General features: G+C 32.9%; 1 pseudogene; it reads left to right on the top strand.

Annotated features, from left to right (window-relative positions):
* Positions 1-17,394: 17,394 nt before the first annotated feature.
* Positions 17,395-18,986, top strand: LOC147402693 (E3 ubiquitin-protein ligase ATL31 pseudogene; annotated as a pseudogene).
* The last annotated feature ends 3,690 nt before the right edge of the window (positions 18,987-22,676 follow it).

The raw sequence follows: 22,676 nt of genomic DNA, 5'->3' as shown, positions 1-22,676 counted from the left end.
AGAAAACATTTAAAAAAAAAATATTGAATCTCCCAACTTCTATCTTCAAATCTCTAAGTTATATAAAACTCAAAGTGGCACGTGTCTAATGAGGAGAGGAGAAGGAATTTTTATACTTAGAGGCATCTTGTAAAGGAAAGATTAATGGACTTGTTGGAGAATAAATCCAACAAGGGTAGGTGCAGAATTTTCTGTTGTGGATGCTTTTAGTTTTATTTCTATTAGTTTAATTAGGTGACTCGATTGAGTTATTGATCCGGGTCAACTCAAAGTAGAATCGAATTGCATCAAACTAGGCACAATTTCCAAATCAATCCGACAAATTTTAAAATAAAGGTCCGAAAGCGTGGCAGAGGATCTGCATTCTTCGTTTCATTTGGTAATAATGACTTTTCGACGTAAAACCCGATAATGAGAGAGAGATTTCAAAAGTCTGACAAAGAAAAATAAATAAAAAAAATAAAACAAATAAGGGAGAGAGAAAGAGAGAGAGAGCGAGGCAGCAACAAGTCAGAATGCGCAGCTTCGTTTGGATGTCGGACATGTGCCAGAGGGAATCCATGTAAAGTAAAACCCCGTAAGCAAAAGCAACACTATTTTTTTCCCTAGATTTGTGTTATCTTTTGTGTTTAACACCAACTTCTGCATCAGTTCTTAATATATTATAATAACGTTATATCATTAACCTTTCTCCATGGAAAAGACATCCTTTGTCTCCCTTATCTTTCCTCCTCGATCAACTCTCTGGTTTCTTTGTTTGTCAGTAATCTTTCTTTTCATCATAATTCTAGGGGTGTTAATGGGTACCCATCTACCCGGAATTCAACCCAAATCGAAAACCTAGGTTTTAATTTTCTTTTTAATGGAATCGATTAGAGTCAAATCTAATATATAATGGAACTGATAAGAACAAAAATCATTAGATTTTTACCAATGGACATCTATTAGTATTTGAAACTTAAAATAAGTCATCTCTTTTTAAAATTAATTAATTTTATTTTTTTTACTAGGTGGAGTTAATGATTAGCGTAAGAAGGAATTTGAACCTAAGACCTTGGGACCAATCTCCACAAGGTCTTACCACTTAGCTAAGTGGTCCTTCTTTAATTTTTAAAGTTTATTACTTAAAAAGAAGTTGAATTTTAATTTTTAAGAAAAAAATCATTAAATCATATTTTTAGAGGAACAAATTATAATTAAGTTGATACTTGGTAGATAATATATTAATTTTTAGAAGAAAAAAATTATAATGATTTTGAAACATTTTTTTTCTCATTCAATTCTTAATAATTGGAACCGATGGATACCCATAATTCTTGGTGATTCCGATTTTGATTCCTACTCCACTTACTTTTCAATTGAAATTGACAAGAATTAGAATAAAAAATAAAAAATGGTTATTGTTCTAATTTTCTTAGGAACTTAACTAGAACCAACCCATTGACACATTCGTAACAACTTAATTAGTTCTTTAAGACAATTTTAAATTTTAATATTTTCATCAAGTTTGAGTTGATTCAAAATTTAATGTGTTTAACCATCCAAAATTGGTTCAATTGGATTTGATAAATATGAGAATAGATTGTCTATCATTATCCAAATTGTTAACTTCTCATAATAATATCAATCATGTCCTCTAACCCCTAGTAATGTAGTCAGTTCTGACAACATGATTTTGTCGATTAAATCAATTGATAATTTGACAAAATGATAGATATGATTTTTAAAGTTTTATGTCTTCATTTTAAATTGAACTCTCTTAACTTATTATTGTCTTTGACTTTCATTATTTCTTCGTCTTATTAGAATATGGCCCAGTCTAATAGTTGCTTTCTGTCAAGTGTATGATGTGGATGCCTGTTTGCATTTTCAAGACTTTTTTATCCACCTTATCCATGCAGTGCCCCATTGTAGGGGTCTTCGTTTGAGGCACACACAATTGCCACCACAACTTTGATAACATGTATCTCAACCGGTCCTTATTCTCTTGAGCCAACTTGGGATGTATTGGCTGTCCCATCCCCTCATCACTCACATGGGGGCACTCACATGGGGGCATTGCTGTATCTTGAGGAATCACAAGACACCAGTGGACAGCTTGTCGTACATTTACGTCTACAGTAATATTAATTGTATTTTAACAAATAAATTATCAAATCAATCCATATATAGGAAAACCACTTATATATACTAGTGATGGTCGATGTAAAACTTGTGGCATTAAACAAATTTAAATGAAAAAATAAAAAATAAAAACACAATTAGTTTCTACCAACTCAAGTCTTTTTTGGAGAGGGCTTTGATGTTGAAGGTAAGTTGATAAAAAGTTGTGGTTTTAGAGATTTGAATGAGAAGTACAATTTTTTTAAGAATTTAATTACAACAAGATGCTTTAGAGAGGTCAATAAGACTGTCGACATGATTGCTTCCTATCAGAATAATTTAGGTAGTACTGAATTAAATTGTGAGTTGTTCTTTAACAACCTTGTCTTTGTTATTTATCAAGAGACTTGTGGTGTCCCGATTCTTCGATTGTAGCTAGTCTGAATTTGCCTTAGTCATATTGATCTTTCAAAAAAAAAAAAAATCTAAATATATTTAACTTTTATTTATCTTCAAAAAAAGGGTACTATCAAAAGTATAAGAAATGGTTTATATGAATCTAGACCCAAAATTTATTTATGCGTTTTAAAGGGAACTCAAAAGGTCGATAAGAGCCGTAAAATGAATGAAACAAAATCAATGGTCCCATGCATGGTCCTTGGATTTTGTCATCTTTCCAACAATATCATCGAGAAGATTCGGTATGATTGTACAAAGAAAAATTGATGAGTGTATCTCTTGAAAAAATGATTTTCTCATATTTTGTTTGGAAAATATTCCCCTACACAATTTCCAAGAAACTAACTCTATTGGTGATATTTCTCCAATTGCATTCAAATATGGACAAATGTTTTCTAACAAATCTATTTTCTCAAGAAAAAAATTTTAAGAATTTTTTTTTCTTGAAAATGTATACCCGCAATCCTGAATTCCATCAGGAATCCATAAATGGGCCCCATTGTCAATAATGGAAGTGTGAACATGTCCTTTGTCTCTTCAATCTATCAAATTAAAGTTGACGTCCTAATCACAACTCATCGCTTAAGACAAAATGAAGACAAATCTCCGCCTCGTGTGAATGGGATCCCCACTTAAGTCATGGCTTAAAGAACTGGGACATGTACATATAAATTAATTTCTATTCAAATTATTCATTTTAATATTAAAATTTTTGACTTTATAACCTGCTTTCACGGTTTCATCTACTAATTACTTAGCACTAATTTCTCTTGCCTAGCCAATTATTTTTCTTCCAAGCAAACAAAAGAATTTTATAAGAGAAAGTTATTTTCTCATGAAAAAATTGGAATAACCTTTACAAAAAACACATGCATCATTGGGATCACATCTTTTTTACATGAATTATTTTCCAAAAACATGATCGGGTTGATTAATGCATTTCTAATTTTGGAGTTCAGTAATCATCCTTTTTCAAAGTCTTTAATCAAGTAAAACATGTATTTTCATGTTTTTTTTATTTCTTCCTAAAGGTAGAATAAATTATCAATCCTAACAAGTTGAAGTGTCATTTGGGCCATATGTTAGTCCATATATAATCCAAATGAAACTTGCTTTGGTTTCATGTCAGAAAACTAACGTCCAAGACTTCATGCATGGGATGAGTGTTTTTTTTTTCTCATAGCGTCACAGCTGTTTGACATGCGGCTAAAAAGAATAAAATTTCTCTCTCCTACCCTCAATGAAAAAATTGAATTTCCCTTATTGCATTGCCTTACATCATTCAAAAACATGATTCGATGTCACAGGATTGTAAAGGACGAAATTTATGAATTTAAAAAATACAAATAAAAAATAATAAATAAGTTATTATTAAATGTTAAATTTTAATTTTAAATTTAGGTGCTCAGTAAATGTGCATTTTTAACACCTTGGATGAAGTTAAGTAAAAAAAAAGCATTCGAATTTTTTTTTCATGAAATCTAAAAGACTTGTGATGTTAGATTGTTGATGTGGTAATCATGTGGGTCCCTCTTTTAAGATTCGAAATCTTAAGCTTAAAATCTCAGGACAGAGGACGTGTGGGAATCAGAGAGAAATTTTCTCTCTATTGATATTGACTTGTACGCCACATATCAAACGGTTGTGGCAATGTCAGCAAAAAATTACTATGCATGGGACATGTTAATGTCATATCATTCCATTCTTTTAGGGACAAAAGAATGTCCTTTGTAAAGATTGCTCACATGTTTTTTTTATCTTACTATGCAACTGACCACAATTTAAATTTTCCTCCAAAATGATCCCTGAAAGTTGATACAATTGTCTTTTATTAGTTGCGTGTGAAATTGGTAACAACAAATAAATGACAAATTTGGTAGGAGACCCCATGGCAATGATGAATTTCATTTTAATTAACGGAAAAAAAAAAAAAAATCGAGGGAGATGCAATGCAAAGTAGAGCTTTGTTGCTTTTTTTGTTTTTAAAAGACAAAAAATCAAATATGTGAGTATTTTATTTATTTTTTTTAGGTTAAAAAAACATTGTGGGAATTATATTTGAGAAAAATGAATCATGTAAAAACACACGATCTAGACTGTCTAAATACAAAATCAAACGGGAAAGATTATTTGCATATCTTAAGAACATGAGTAATGCTGGGGTGACACAGGGTTTTACTGTGATTCTCACATTTCTAATGTGGAGGTGGCCACATAACCATAGATGCTTGTTACTAATATCTGGATGAAAGACATCTATGGCACATCAATGCACTGAGAATCATAGTGAAAAATAAAGTCCCCTAAGGATTTTCCTAAGAACCTTTATCCCAACTCTGTTAAATTAATTTCGAGTTTACGAATCAAAATCTCGTGTGTTTTTTCTTCAGTCCTCGAGTTGATTCAACATGGCCGACTTTTGTGACTCAGATTAGTCTTTGGACTCTGTCTAGTATAAGTAAGCTACATGTAACTCCTATTATAAACTCACATCATTTGAAGTTTTTATAACCACACCATTTATTTTGGGATGTGTATTTGAAGAACCACTGATGACTAGGGCTGCAACTTGGGCAGGCCAAAACCGAACCTGATGGGTTCAAGTCAGGTCCGAGTACGGGTTGAACAAATTTTGATCAAATCAAATCGGGTGGGGTTCCGATATAGACATTGAGAAGCCCAATTTGTCTCAACTCGAACTTAATATATATGGTTTTCATTCAAAATTCACATTTCAAACTTTAGTGAATTATCATCATAATTTTCTTAACATTTGCTTATAAGTTCATGTATATCAACTTTGAAATATATTTTTAGGACAAAAAAATTGTAAATCTTATAATTTTGTACATATTACTTATCTGTATATATGTCATTATCATTTCTAAATTATCTAACATATATTAATGAGGAATGAGCCAACCCAACTTGGGTTGAGCATTTCATGTCATAGGTCGGGTTCATTGTGGGCATAGATTGGTGTTTGTCAAGTGTGGGTTGATGTCCAACCTGGTCTAACCCATTTGAGTTGCAGCCCTACTGATGACACATCCTTCGATATTGGTCTTTAATGAGAGACAATGCAAATGACGGAATTGGCCTCATTTTCAACGTTTGCTTCAGTTCAAAATGTTTTCTCTGATCAAAGTCTAAATCAGGTTGATTTGATAATTTACTTGGACATTGGAATAAAATTACAGACACCCACTCTTTATTAGCTTGAGTAATCAAAGAAGACCAAAGAACACTTGTCAAACATGCCACGAAAGAAGATTTTTTTCAATTGAGGTAATGAGATGCTGGTCATGAACACATATCTAATTATTGATGACGTTAAATATGATGATATAGACCCTCCACATTTTTGGTTTAGTAGAACCTATGTATCAATTAGTGGGCTCTTGTTGGGTTTGGATGAGCACTAATGCAATCCTAAACGGGTGGATTGCACCTTATACCAATCCTAAACCCTCATCGAAGTTAGGTTATTTAAGCCCAAACCCAACCTTGGAGGGTTTGGATTGATTTTTGGACTTTGTAAAAAAATAAAAATTCATACATCTTTCAAAATTGTTTAATGTTACTTTTCATCATAATAAGAATTTAATCTCCATCTTAATTAAAAATAGTGATGTATTATATATTTTAATTATTTTTTTGTTATAACATTGTATGCATAATCATGTAAAACATACGTAGCGCGTGACGTTGCTTAGTTTGGTCCATATCTAATGGGCTAGACATTCTCTATTGGTAGGCGCACCACATGGGTAGCGTTTTGGCTGGGTTAAGGAATAGATGGTGTGTTTCAACAATTATGCAATGTCTCTGTCTTGAAATATGCTTATAACGATTAGATGCGTTGAACCTCTCTCTTTCACTCTTCGGGAGATCTCACCGAATAGAATAAATCTAGATTTTGACGAGTAGAGTGCCTACTTATCAAGTTTTTGAGAAACATAAGAGTTAAGCTACAATGAATTGAACCCTCTTAAGTCTCTTTTAAACCTTAAAAGCTACTAATCAAATCAAGTTAAAAGGTTGTCTTTATTAAACCCCTTTCCATGATGTCTTCTAATGACTACAAATCTATGTCGTCGAAACTCGAAAGATAATCAATCTAATTTGAAGTTGTTGTGCTACGTGCGGCAATTATGATAAATAGTACGAAAGAAAAAAAAAATAAATAAGAAAGAAATATGAACACATAAATTTAACGTGATTCGACGGCATAACTACATCCACAGAAACAAAGGCTGAATTTTCACTATATGTCAAATTATGATTATATCATATGAATTTATAGTAAATCTTGACCGTACAATAAATATTTAAAAATTCTAATAATACCCTTGTATCGTATATCGTGAGCGTTGTCCCCGCATCCCCAACCTATTAATCGTCCCTGACAATAAAATAGTAAATTACATCTCAAAAAGTAAATGTTGTCGTTCCGCTCCGACTTCAATCCGCTTTCTCTATATACGTGTTCCACTCAATATTAGTCACATATTACAATAGAAGCCTACAATTAAAAATTGCTTGTCCTTTTTTATATTGTTTTGCGAAAATTATTAGTTTAGCATTTGAAATATTTTCAAGTGATCAATATTATTGAATAGAAATGGTTTTTAAAAAAACAAAAATTGTGAGAAAATAAATCCCCTCAAAACAAGATTTTTATATACATGAAATTTTTTCCCGAATTCAGATTTTTTTATTTTATATCTTATTGAGATTATTGTTAAAAATGAAAACTTACATTTTATTAAGACTTGAATGAATTTGTCTGATCATACTGATTTTTGGTATAATTATGTGCTTAGACATAAAAATTATACCAAAATCAACTAAGACATAATTTATCAAATGAATACTATTATCAAGATATTTATTAAGTCAATCTTAAAATTAATAATCTCATCAAAACACTGATCTGAATTTTATTCTTTTTAAATTTAGACATATTAATTGGCCGACCGTCTTTTTAACCTTTTGATTGAGGATATATACATGATTTTGATGAAAAATATGAACAGTCCGTCTTCGATAAAGTCATTTTTTATGCAGATGATATTTGTCTGCTTCAGTTATTTGGGGCGTTCGAGTATCATCTAAGGCGTTTTTTTCATTTGAGCTAGTTTTTGATAATATTTTGACTTTAGACCATCTCATTAGTAAGTATTTTGTTATTGTTAATTATTATTACTTCCATCATAAAATCTTTGGACTACAAGTCTTCACCATCTCAGCTAAGTTGGCACCTTCCATATATTAATGGCAGCAATTGAATCACCATTCTATACTGAACAAATTTTGGGTCACTGGTTGACCAAGACTCACAAATTTCTATCTCTTTACTCAAATTCTCAATAAGCGGCCAACATTCTTCTTTTTATGTACATCCATATACAGAATATCATTGTTCCCTCACATTAATTAATTGTAAAAAGAGACAAAATTTTGATTTGATGAATCAGACTGGACTTCCAACATTTGTCCTTTTGCTCCTATGTTGGCCGTATGCCTCAACGCCGTGCATGGGACGTAATTTGAGATTAGAAAAAAAAAAAAAAGTTATTTTAATTATACACGTGTCATGCAATGATAGGCAGGAGTCCTCACCAAAGATCTGCTGCACTGCAGTGCAGTGAAGTGAGGATCCTTTGGAAACCGCGGCAGAGGAAAACCACTTATACATATTTAAAAGAGTGATTCTGCGCCTCACCCACATGGGGCCTTGGTTTGGTTGGGAGAAGAAATCAAAATCGATGGAGAAGACAAGACTCTGAATCACTATTGAATAGCTTGGCTTGTTTCCACTCCCCAAATCGTTTGAAATTTGTTATAAATTAAGCAAAATTAATATTTGAGTGCATCTTTAGTTGACACACCACACCATACTCTTGGATGAATTTAGTGCAACTTTGAGACAATTCCCGGTACCCCCATGTACAAAAAATACTTGGGCATTAATGTTGTGTAAATTAAGTAACTTTTGGGGGATAATAACAGAAGTGATATATCTACTAAATTAGGAATTGCATATCTGAGCTCCTTGGGATACATGGTTCCCACGAGATACATATTTTTATGAGAAAATGCAGCTGTGTATCTCGAGGAGCATAGATCTACGATTCTTGAACTTGTCACATCAGGATAGTCGATTGAGTTTGTCACGTTTGATAGTCAGATAATCATGATTCCTATTTTTTCTTTTTTTTAACTCAATTTTATTAAAATAATATCATATAAAGTTATCCTTAATTGAAATAAGATATTATAATTCTATGATAATATATATAGGGTCCCGTTTGGCAGCTAATGCTTTGTCCCATATGGGTTAAAAATTTCAAAATGAGCTGATTTTTTGAAACTTTTAATCCTATTAAAATTGGATTACAAATAACGGTAAAAATCAATGATTCATAATTCTTCAACTTGTAAATTACTTTTGATGGAATTAGAATTTTCGAAATGGGCTGATTTCCTATGATGAGATCACTTCACTATAGAAATCATCCTTACAAAAAAATTAGCCAATTCCAAAACTTTTAACCCATATAAGACAAACGTTAGTTGTTGAACGTCAGGGGCCTAGTGACAAGTTGAGCCTAGATAAGCTCTCCTCACAAAGGGTGGCTGAAGAATTTGAAACCTCACAAAGCAAAGAATTCCTTGGGGCCACCCTCCAGGTCTGGTTGACCCTCGACTCAACAAATGACACATAGGACTTTCAAGGGGCGATGCGTGACCATGAGATTAGTCTCACCCGAAGGGTAGGGATACCCACGATAAGTCATTATATATATATGGGTCCCGTTCAGCACCAAACATTTTGGCCAACATTTTAGCCAACCATTTTTGTCCTACATGGGTTAAAAGTTTTGGAATGGGCTGATTTTTTGTGAGGATGATCTCCTCAATTTTGAAATGGGTTGATTTTTGGTGAGGATGATCTCTACAGTGAGGAGATAATCCTCACCAAAAATCAGCCCATTCCAAAACTTCTAGCCCCATGTTTACAAGTTGAAAAATCGTGGACCGTTCATTTTTTGTAAATAATTTTTGATGGGGTTAGAAGTTTTAGAATGGGCTGATTTTTGGTGATGATGATCTCCTCACCGTAAAGATCATCCTCGCCAAAAATCAGCCCATTCCAAAACTTCTAACCCATGTTTTGCCAAAATGTTTGGTGCTGAACATTTCCCTATATGGGAAATGTTTAGCACCCTAAGTTTTACCACACACTTTAACAAATGTTTTTTGTCCTACATGGGTTAGAAGTTTTGGAATGGGCTGATTTTTGGTGAGGATGATCTCCTCACCATAGAGATCATCCTCACAAAAAATCAGCTCATTCCGAAACTTCTAACCCATGTTTTGCCAAAATGTTTGGTGCTGAACATTTCCCTATATGGGAAATGTTTAGCACCCTAAGTTTTACCACACACTTTAACAAATGTTTTTTGTCCTACATGGGTTAGAAGTTTTGGAATGAGCTAATTTTTGGTGAGGATGATCTCCTCACCATAGAGATCATCCTCACAAAAAATCAGCTCATTCCGAAACTTCTAACCCATGTAGGACAAAACGCGTTTGTTAAAGTGTGTGGTAAAACTTAGGGTGCCGAACGGGACCCTCCCTATATATATATATATATATATATATATATATATATATATATATATGGACCAAAGGACCATCTATCTCTATGGACCACATGACAACATCACATCCAAAACCACCATCATGTGCCACTTGTATGTAGAGCATGAAATTTTATAAACGTTCTTAAAACAAAATAGAAAAATAGATCTTTTTTTACATTGGATATATATTTTACATTTGAGAGTTCAATACCTATCCATTTTCAAACTCAATATCTAATCCAAAAAAATATTTTTTTTCAAACTCAATTAAGAGGGATAAAGTGTCACTTGGACCAATATGGTAGTCCACATGGCTCAAATTTGAACCTTAGTCCATGCTCTATTTGGTCCCTCTGTCCATATATATATATATATATATATATATATATATATATATATAGGTCAGTTTCAACAGCAAATGAAAAAAAATCTATAGTTGCTTTTTTTTTATTTTTTTGTGAGGATGATCTCCTCACCATAGAGATCATCCTCACAAAAAATTAACTCATTCTAAAACTTTTGACCCCATCAAAAGTAATTTACAAATTGAAGAATTGTGGATCGTTAATTTGTAAATCACTTTTGATAGAGTTAGAGGTTTCGATAAATCACTTTTACTATTAAGAGTGTTCTTCCCTGAAAATTGAAACTTAGTCCACCAGCATGCATCATCTATGGTTGTGCGTATAACCTCTTGACCAAAAATTTTCCAACAAAATACTTATAATTACTAGAAATGATATCAGTAATTTTTAGGTTTTTAATTATTGTTGAAGAAGTATGCTATGGTTTGGAGAGTTGTTTGATATTTCAGACAAATGCATCTTAAAATGTCTCCTTTTTTTTAACCATCTCTTAAAGAAGATTTGTTGTTGGATTCATCAAAATACTGTGAGTCAGTTTTCAAAACCTAAAGAAATTGACCTCAACCAACGTCTGAGGCTTTTCATAATGGATACCCAGATTCTGATCAATCACTCGAAAATTATATTGATCACTAGAAAAATAATCAATGTAATGGACAAATTATTATATCAATGAAGCACTTCTTCCTGTAGAAGAAGATTCTTTGAAAACTTACTCAAAACCTCACTATTGGATTTCAAGGTGAAATAATTGCCCTTTTTTTTTTTTACGTGAGGAATTGATCATGATATATTTAATCCATGCAAAATATCATGAGAAACATGTATAAATCTTTTTTACTACCACTTACACCATGTGAAAAATGGAAGATTTCACAGAAAAATTCAATGGGCTAAGGCCCTCACATTCTAGAAACTGAATTTTGACAGTGTAGAACTGTCAAAGTTCTTGATGTTCCCCAAATTCGATAGCTTAGGGCCATTGAATTTCTCTCATTCTTCATTAATTTGATGACTTCGGCCCATCTTGAAACAAATTTGACACCAATTCAACCCCTTGGTCAGTTAAATTTGGATTGTTTTCTTCACATTGTATTAGCATCAACAATTGGTAAGAAAAAAAAAAATACTACAATGGGTGAAACTTTGATATTTACAACCCCAAGATGTAAGGAACCATGACGCATGTGTTTAAAACATATCCTATTTTAAGAATACTGATCACTAAATTTAATTATATATTTTTCTCATACTTTAGTGATTTGTTTAAATCCCTTTAGTTTAGGAAAGTTCTTTATTTAATATGAATAAATCTTATTCTATTGCCCTTTGCTCTTTGTTTTTTACAATTAAAAGCATTGTTGTTGTCCTCATCATCATCATCACCAATCTCAACGCTTTATCAGAATGATTTGGGCTATGCTAAATGGGCCTTATATTCCTCCATTTGATTTTATCTAGAGCTTTATGATTAGAATGATTTATAAATGGTGACGTAGTAATTGCACAATAAAAAATTTACTTTTAGTTATAAGATGTCATGTGTCACCTCAAGATTATGCGTAATCCAAGATCTTGGTTAAATAAGATCATTTGAAATAAAAATGTATCTTGGAATATGATTTTTCATAATTAACCTCATCCTAGAATTGAATTAATTAGAAGGGATTGATCTATTTAGATCCTTGAAGATAATGATATATTATTAGACGTCAAGTACTTGAAAAAGGTCTACTGATAATATAAAAAAATTGGAAAAGACAAGTGTTCCTGACTCAAAAATCGAGGGAAGTGTACCCAAGGAATTACTACATAATCTTCAAAAAAAAATAAAAAATAAAAAAAATAAAAATAATGCAATTATTAAAGTAAAAGGTGCATGGTACATGCATTCCTCTAATATAAAAAATCATATTGCTTGATCACCCAAATATTGGCTATGAAATTTAATTTCACCACAAGATTAGACCATTTAGATTCAACCATTTTTTCATTATGATAAAAATCAAACTCTTAAAAGTCATTGATCATGATTCAGATGAATCGATGTGCAATTTACATGTCCTAGGAAGCAAATCCTCTATAGCACATGATTCATGTAACAACCTTGTGGCACACTTTAAATGGTTGAGAGATATATATTTTTTTAAATTAATATCTCAACCTCTTGAAATTATGATTTGGTTCTAATTTATTAAAAAAAAAAAACAAGTTTTTTAATTCAGATCCATGTCTTTCAAAATGAACAGCTACTGATATCCCTCAGATTTTAAGTGTGCGATATAATTTTATCTTTGATGTGGCACTCTTCCAACCGTTTAAAGTGTGTTATAGGGTTGCGATAGGAATTGTGTGCTATAGAGGTTCGGCTTTCGATGTCCTCAAGTTATTGTTACCTAATTAATATTATGTGTTATTTTCTTTTTAGTTTTAAGAGTTATATATGTATTGACAACGCTCGACAGTTAACATTAGGGAATTAAAATTTGTCTTATATGGTTTAAATGGTTGAGAGATATATATTTTTTTAAATTAATATCTCAACCTCTTGAAATTATGATTTGGTTCTAATTTATTAAAAAAAAAAAACAAATTTTTTAATTCAGATCCATGTCTTTCAAAATGAACAGCTACTGATATCCCTCAGATTTTAAGTGTGCGATATAATTTTATCTTTGATGTGGCACTCTTCCAACCGTTTAAAGTGTGTTATAGGGTTGCGATAGGAATTGTGTGCTATAGAGGTTCGGCTTTCGATGTCCTCAAGTTATTGTTACCTAATTAATATTATGTGTTATTTTCTTTTTAGTTTTAAGAGTTATATATGTATTGACAACGCTCGACAGTTAACATTAGGGAATTAAAATTTGTCTTATATGGTTTAAAAGTTTTGAATTGAACTGATTTTTTTCGTGAGGATGATCTTCTTGGCATAGAGGTCATCCCCATAAATAAATAAATAAATAACTAAAACAGTCCAATTTTTAAAAAATTAGCCAGATATGACAAATGCATTGGCTCTATTTTGGGTCTCTAACGTTGGCTACTGAACACAGTTATATATATTTAATGTACGCATTTTTTGTACTGAAACATTTAATTTATAGGAATATCATAAAAAAATTATATAAATAAAGAATCATGATAATCTTACTACCTCACGTGGCACACTCAATCGACTCTCCTGGCGTGACAAGATCGAAAATCCTAGATTGTACACCTCAGGATACAAAAAACTGCACTTCTCCATAAAAATGTGTATCCTGAGGGAATCATGTATTCCGAGGCGTACAAATCTACGATTCCCGACCTTGTCATTTCAAGAGAGTCAATTGAGTATACCACGTGAGGTAGTCAGATTATCATGACTCATAAACAAATATATCTGCATGATGTTTTGCAAGCTTACCTTAATCATAAAATATTATCATAAACTTAGAAAGCTACTATTGGCACCCCAACTCTTACTTATTACACCCAATTAAAAAATAAATCAATGGTTTAGAATAAGTAATATGAGTAGAAACTCTCTCTCTCTCTTACAATTTTACTTAATTGATTTAGAATTTTATATGAGTCTAATTCTAATTGTAAACAATTGTTGAAGTTGTTTGAATGTGTTATAATGCAATGTGATGTTGAAATAATAACTTGAATCAAACTTTAGTAATGTTTGAATGGTGTATTTTAATATTTAATTAAGGTGTGATAAATTGTCTAAGAAATTAGGGTGTAATAAGTAAAAGTTGGGGTGTCAATAGTAGCTCTATAAACTTATTCCATATGACTAATTCTAGAGGAAATAATAAAAAATAAACTCAAAGATGATATTATTTTGAGGAGTATTTGCAAGAAAAAAAAAAAAAAGGAAAATTATACTTTGACCCCATTGAATTGACATAATTTCATGTTGACAGATGTTTGATAATTACACTTACCTCCCCTATAATTATCTAATGGTTCACTTACCCTCATTCTACTTGCCATATCCAAACAGTTAAAAAAAGATTTTTACTTTTCATGGAGATCATTTTACTCTTTTTAAAATATTATTCTCTTTCATAAATAAAAATTATCCATGTAAAAATAAATCATTTTATTTGTGAAATAGCAATGAACTTTAACAACATAGGTGAAAGGTGAGGTAAGTAGAATTGTCAAAATGTTAGTCATCATGGAATTATGCCAAAGCACAGGGGGTAAGGTATAATTTGCCCAAAATAAAATATAAAGGAAAAACTTCATGATAAAAGTAGGTAGTAGCCGGTGGATGCCTTAAAAGGTCAAAAGATTGACTATGATTCGTGACATAAACAATAGTTTGGTTGCTTCATGGCGTATTTCTAAGCCATCTACAAGTCTACACTGATTGCGGCCTCCCATCAACATCCAGTGCCATTTTTACTACGTTGTCCAAAGTTTGAACCGTTCAATGAGAGATTGACACGTGGAACATCATGGGTCCACTACTTGGTTGTTGGATAAGAACGCCTCGTACACACGCTTAGATCTAATTATCTCTCCCCAATTACGTAGGCAAGGACGTAGCGGAATACTTATCCGTGTCTTCTCGTTTTCCATATATACATATATGTATATGAGGATGGATCATGGGACATATGTAAAAATAATAATAAATTTAAAATATAAATTAGAGATTTTAGATTGATCTGATTTTTTGTGAGGATGATCTCTATGATGAGAAGATCATCCTAAAAAAACAATTAGTCAAATCTGAAACTTCTAACTCCATCAAAAGTAATTTAGAATGTGGATCGTCAATTTTTTTATTAATAATTTATAAATCACTTTTGATGGACTTACAAATTTTAGATTGAACTGATTTTTTATATGGATGATCTTTTCATCGTGGAGACCATCCTCACAAAAAATAGTTCAATCCAAAATCTCTAACCCATATTTTGAATAACTATTATTTTTACATATGTCCCTTGATCCGCTCTTATATATATATGGGAACAATTCAGTAGCCCCATTATGGTGCCACGCATTTTTTTAAATATGGGTTAAAAGCTTTGTAATTAGCTAATTTTTTGTGAGGATGATCTCTATGATGAGATCATCCTCACCAAAAATCAGCCTATTCCAAAATTTCTAACCCATCAAAAATGATTTACAAAAATTGGATGGTCCACGATTCTTTAACTTATAAACTTGGGTTAGAAGTTTCAAAATGAGCTGATTTTTGGTGAGGATGATCTCTTCACCATAGAGATCATCCTCACAAAAAATCAGCCTATTCCAAAACTTGTAACCCCATCAAAAGTAATTTACAAAAAATGTGTGGCACCATATATATATATATATATAGGGTCAGGTTCAAGGGCCATATGAGAAAACATATGTAAAAACTTTTGTTTTTAATAAAATTTTAAAATATGGGTTAGAAATTTTAGATTGAGCTGATTTTTTGTAAGGATGATCTCTATGATGGGAAGATCATCAAAAAAAAAAAAATCAGTCCAATCTGAAACTTCTAACCCCATTAAAAGTGATTTAGAATGTGGACCGTCGATTTTTTACCAATTTTTATCACTAATTTGTAAATCACTTTTGATGGATTTAGAAGTTTCTGATTGAGCTGATTTTTTATGAGGATGATCTTTTCATCATAGTGACCATCCTTGCAAAAAATCAGCTCAATCCAAAATCTCTAACTCTTATTTTGAAAAACGAAAGTTTTTTCATATGTTTTCTCATATGGCCCTTGAACCGCCCTCATATATATATATATATATATGGATCAGGATCCGTGTACACACATATCTACTCATATATCTACAACGTGTTTTGTTTTATGTAAGTTAAAAATTTCGAATTGAACTGATTTTTAGTAAGGATGATCTCCTAAAATCAGTTCAATATGAAATTTTTAACATCGTATTTATGAGTTGAAGAATCATGGATTGTTCATTTTTTATAAATTATTTTTTATGAGGTTAAAATTTTTGGATTAAACTAATTTTTGGCGAGAATGAATTTCTTATCATAGAGATTATCCTCGTAAAAAATCAACCAAATTCAAAAAAATTAGTTACAAAAGATAAAACACGTTGTAGATATATATAGGGTTGGGTTCGTGAATACATATATCAATTTATATGGATCGTTTCTGTTCGGTTATAATGAAGGTTACAAGAGAAAGGAAATTAGTATGGGAATTTCAAATATTTTTCCAAGAACGATTTTTATAGAAAGTTCCGTGTGAACGCATGCTTTTTAACGATACTCTGAAGTCTTGACATGAGCATTAAAGTGCCACGTGGTGTAGTTTTAGCCGCCTATTATTTGTCCTAATAATATTTGGAAATGTTTAAATCAAACGGATGGAAATAATCCATCAAAATGATTAGGGATGTACCTTCTGGACCCCAAAAAAATTGATTGGTCAATTACAAGGATTGAATGTGAGGAACGTGACACGTGGCTTTTAATGCTGTAGTATTTATGAGACGTGCTGGAGTGACACAAAGGATTTACTGTGATTCTCACAATTCTAACGTGGACATGCATACATAACAGTAGATGGTTTTTACTCGTATCGCGAGTAAACACATCTATAGTTATATGTACATCCCACGTCAGACTTGTAAGAATCGCAGTAAATGATTTGTGTCATTTCAGCATTTTCCAGTATTTAATGATTAATCTGTCACGAAAGGACGCACGACCGTGTCCACAGAAGAGCAGAATCTAGAAGATTTAATAAAATTATCCAGTACATCGCAGCAATAGCAACTTTATTTATCTTACAATGTAAAAACCGCTAATAATAAGAATTCACATCTCGTGTTAGGCAAGAAATGATGACTAAATGCTTGTATCATAAACCCCATAAAGTCATAAGCAATCTTCACACGCCTCTCTTATATTTTGCTTCTGCTTTACAGTCCTTTCGTACATGAAAAATTCTCAGAAGCAACTAAAGGTATGATCTGCAATTTTGTAGCTAATGAAGAAGGCGAAGAACAACAATCATTACAGCCGTCCCATCCTCCACGTGTACGGTTACCCTGCACCAACAACAAATGAAATCATCACCTTCGTCTGCTCTCTCCTCCTATTGCCAGCAAACCCTAATTACGCTGCTGCACAATACTTCAATGATACGTCGACACAGAACCCGTTCGGAAACAATTCGAGCTTTAAACCTTCAATGGGTGTCACTATAGCCGTGCTTATAGGCGCCTTCATCTTCATGGGTTTCTTCTCGATCTACATCCGTCAGTGCTCTCAAACTCAATCAGACGGAAGCGTACGCCAAACATTCGGTCGCGGACGGTCGCGTAGGGCCGTGCGCGGCCTCGATCCAGCCGTGATCGAGACTTTTCCTACCTTTATCTACTCAGTTGTTAAAGGGCTCAAGATAGGGAAGGGAACGCTAGAATGCGCTGTGTGCTTAAACGAGTTTGAAGACGACGAAACACTTCGACTGTTACCCAAATGTGATCATGTCTTCCATCCTGAGTGTATCGATGCTTGGTTGTCTTCTCACACAACCTGTCCCGTCTGTCGTGCAAATCTCATACCGGTTCCCGGCGAAGAAACCAGTATCATCGCCATCGCACAACCCCCGGATTCTGACATCAGATCGCAAAATGAGATTGTTTCATCGGAGGTCAACGATCTGCAACATCAAGTTTCGGTCCGTGTGATCGAAGATCAGAACAAAGATTCACAAGTACCTGATGTTATAAACCCTACTCAGATTCCAATCCAGAATCGTCCGGTGAGATCAAGATCTACGAGACCAAGAATCTTCGGAAGATTCCCTCGTTCGCACTCGACGGGGCATTCGCTGGTTCAACCGGGAGAAAACTGTGAGAGATTTACTTTAAAGTTGCCGGAAGAGGTGAGGAAGAAGATTGTTGAAAGTAAGTTGAACCGCACGACGAGTTGTGTCACTTTACCGACTGGACAAGGATCAGTTTCCCGTTGGAGTTCTCGCCGTGGTTACCGGAACGGCGGTGAAGGGAGCAGTCGAGGGAAGAACTATCAGTTCGAGAGGTTGGACGGGGCGGCGAAGTCAGACCGTTGGATGTTCTCCATGGCTCCGCCATTTTTGTGGCGTACATCTTCTGTTAGGTCCCCAAAGAAAACGGAAGGTTCCGTTAAGTCGCCGTTTGATTGTATAGGAGCCAAACCTGACGATGGCGAGCCGTCTTCAAGCGCTCGTCCTCCTGTTTGATAAGTCAGCTTTACATTATTTTTTAAAGATTTTTATTTTTTGTTTTATTTTTGAATTTGTAATTTTGGGATTGGTGTAAAAATTCATAAAGAATAGGAAGAAATCAGTCCGAATTAAATCGGTTAAATCAGCTTGTAAAACGAGTCAACTCAGCTTGAGATTCAATTCTTCAATGTTTGAATGTTAGCAGTGAGACGTCGCTTCTTAATAAACAAGTCCATGCGATTTTTGTTGACTGTCAAAAGATCAAAGTCAAGATTAGGCTGCATATACTACCGCAATGAATCACAACTAGAACGGCTACCGACTTTCTGATCCAATTTGTTTTGGGGTAAAAGATGCCCTTACATAAAGTTTGAAAAAGACAGCCAAACGCCACACGCGACTATCTTCGGCCAAGGGTTCACTATTGGTGACGTGGATACTGTGGTTCTCACAATTCTGACGTGGACATGTTTATATAATCGTAAATGATTTTTATTCGTATCATGAGAAAATATATCTAATAGTTATGTCATGTCCGATTTGTGAGAATCGCACTAAATACCTTGTGTCATTCCAATATTTTTCATCAATTTATAAAATAAAATCAAGAGATTATTTCTGAATCTCATGAGTAATGGTCTTTAAATCATTTTTGTTAACTTCACTTTAAAGAAGATAAAATGTAATAAAATAGGTCAAAAGGAGAAAGATGGTAAAATTGAAGCGTCATTATTGAAAAGGAGTAGAAAAAAGACAATAAAATTAAAAGAAGTACAATAATAAAATAATAAAATTTAAAATCTAAAATAAAAAAAATAAAATTAGAGGGATATTATTAAAAATGAAAAGATGAGAAATAATAAAAGACAATAAAATTGATGAAGAATTAAAAGAAATGGAATATATAGTGTGGACCCTACTCCAAAATTATAGTTGGATGTGACGTTTATCCTCATAACTATTGTTGGAGTGGGACCTACACTTTGCTTTACTTTATAAATAATAACATTTATAATCATTCTTGTGATAGTCAAAATCCCATATAAACCCTTAATTACAATGAAATTGGAAGAAAGAAAAGAGCACATTAAACAAGAAACATATTAACATTTTCATTAGTTGACATGAGAACCATTCAATAACTTAAGAAATTACATTTCCAATTTCTTTTTTATTTCTTGCGCAGCACTCCCAAACACCAAAATATCCTAATATCCCTATTAGAATTCACTCGACAATCCTCAAAGATTGTTATTAATTTAACTTGAAACTAATCATGTGACTCCTAATTTGGTTATTTGTGTACAATGCATCTCCCAATAATTAATTATCAATTAGATTCAACACATCTACTGTAGAGGGATGGCCTAAGATGATGTCATGTGTCATCTTGGGATTGGGTACTGGCAATGTATCCGACTATATTAAGGTAGTGTCTTAGGGAGACACCCTAGGATGGTTTGAACTTGGTATCTCCTACCATGACTATGGCTCAATGAGTTGGAGCCACTTCAGGTCGGGGACAATGTATCCGACTATATTAAGGTAATGTCTTAGGGAGACACCCTAGGATGGTTTGAACTTGGTATCTGTGGGGGAAATTCTTAAGCATGGACACATGGCTTGAGTGAAGTCCGAAATTAATGATTTTAAGCTTGGATAAGCTGCAACTTTGGCTTAGTTAATTAAACTTGTCGGATGCACGGATGTCCAACTCAGACCTGTGCCACCGACTAATTAAGTAGTCCAGACAATGACAATATAGGTTGGAAAGACGGATATGACAGATGTGCCATTGATGGACAGCTCTAACAACTCACATCATGTCAGATCAACTCTGATTATTCCAGAAGTGACAAGGCAGTTGCAACAATCCCTGTAGCTGACATGTCAGGGAGTGAGCTAACTGCCTTAGGTCATTTCAAAAAATGACATAGAAAACGATCAAGTTTAATGCTTATAAAAGGAAGAGAATTATAGGTAAAAGAGGTTCGAATTCTTCTTCTCTCAAAACTAAATTACAATTGATCAACTTGTATAACTTGATCGTCGGAGTTGACTAATTTGCAGATCCACCCGATCTGAAAGAGAGGAAAAGTGTAGAGCGAATTCTTGCATCTACAGTATCTCCTACCATAACTTGGCTCAATGAGTTTGAACCACTTCAGGTCGGTGGATTAGGTTGAATCCCAAAAAATCAAGAATATGAAATAGTTTTTGGATTTATTTTTATTTCACACAAGATTATGTATTAGAAAATATATTTCCCCTCTATAGATTAAGATCAGATGTTTTTCATGTCGGTTAGTTTTTTATTGCTCTAGATTGATGGATGGTGTTGGAGAAGAGTTGACTAACCTTCACTTTTTTGTTGGTTAAGGCGTAAGAAAGAAAAAAACCAATGACAGCTTTGAAACCAACACAGAGGTTTCACAACTAAAACCTTTTAGTTTCACACGTGTTGTCTTCCCTTCACCTCCAAAAGTTATCAGCCAATTCCCAATTTCTTGCACCGCACATTTTGTAGTGTTTTTATTTCACACAAGATTATGAAACAAAATCAAATCACAATTCTCTTATTCTTTCTCTTAAAGAATCATCACCATTTTTTGGATAGAAGAATAGTTGAGAGCTAATAAAGTATTTAAAATTCAAGAAGCTACAAATCTCGAAATATATTTTGAATTTTCACATCCACAACTATCAAAATAATTCTCTCCAGGTAACATGCAATAACAAAAGAACATATCTAAGTTCTACATGTGCGCTCATCATCACTCCTTTGGAATAGCTGAAGGCTCTGGGTAATTGAATAATTGATGATGTATCCGCTCGACACCTTCCTAAGATGGAGTTTTCTTTGACAAGTGCCATGTTAATGCTGTAAAAAGAGAATATTTGAGATAGGTGGAAATAATGTATGCCTTGAAATGTTTGATTGATGGAAAGATCTTATAGAAATACAATTCTTTTCTTTAGAAAATATTAAAATTTATTTTACTACTCATATTGCAAAAACACATCAAACTGCTTCCAAACGGAGCATCCTAAGATTTTGCATGAACTTAAAACCTGAAGGCTTGATTTCGCTGGAATGTTTAACTATTATTTGTAAACAGTGACAAATGTACACCAACTAACATGGAGGGAAAATATATTTCTCCCATTGATATATACAATTTTCTAGGGAAACATTTTTCTTGGAAATCTAGATATGTATATTTGTTGGTTACCTGTAAATTTTTCATATTTTCCTTGCAAATATTTTACCGAGTATATAAAAATGGGACTCTAAAATCAGAACAAAATTTACAATTATAACTTAACTCAAGGCATCAATCCGGGCCCAACCTAAGTATAAATTAGGCTCTCAAGTATTTAGACATACTTAAGCCCAAACTCGACCCAAACTTGGGTCAAGGGCGGCATTGGAGCTGATCATTGGGATTATGTCATCTCCATAAAACAATAATCTAGTCTCGAGAACACATAAGCTAAGAAGAAAATGTGTACTACTCACACTAAAAGATTTAGATGATCCCAATAGGATGATTAAATGAGGACTTCCCAGTATACTTTCAAGACTTTTTCTAGGAAAAAACTACAACTACTAGAGTTGTGAACATTAGTTCGTACAAATGTGAGGTGTGCTACAATCCAAATCTTAGTTCTTATAAATTAAAGTTTCGTTGTACTTCAAACGTTAATTCATACAAATTAGAATTGGGAAAAATGTTGAAGTTTGCATCATTAGCCTGTAACAAGTTGCATCCGTAGCGAAAATGTATGGGACTAATCAAGAATGATTTTGGTTCTTACAATAATAATCTTTATACGGAAAAATAATACAATTTAAATTACTCCCACAAAATACATTTGAGCAACTAAATATGGTCATGAAAT

The sequence above is a fragment of the Akebia trifoliata genome, chromosome 4, assembly GCF_017979445.1.
Source record: "Akebia trifoliata isolate Shusen 1 chromosome 4, ASM1797944v1, whole genome shotgun sequence".
NCBI classification, from domain to species: domain Eukaryota; kingdom Viridiplantae; phylum Streptophyta; class Magnoliopsida; order Ranunculales; family Lardizabalaceae; genus Akebia; species Akebia trifoliata.
Note: the sequence above shows the minus strand (reverse complement) of the source record. Positions and strands in the feature narration are given on the sequence as shown.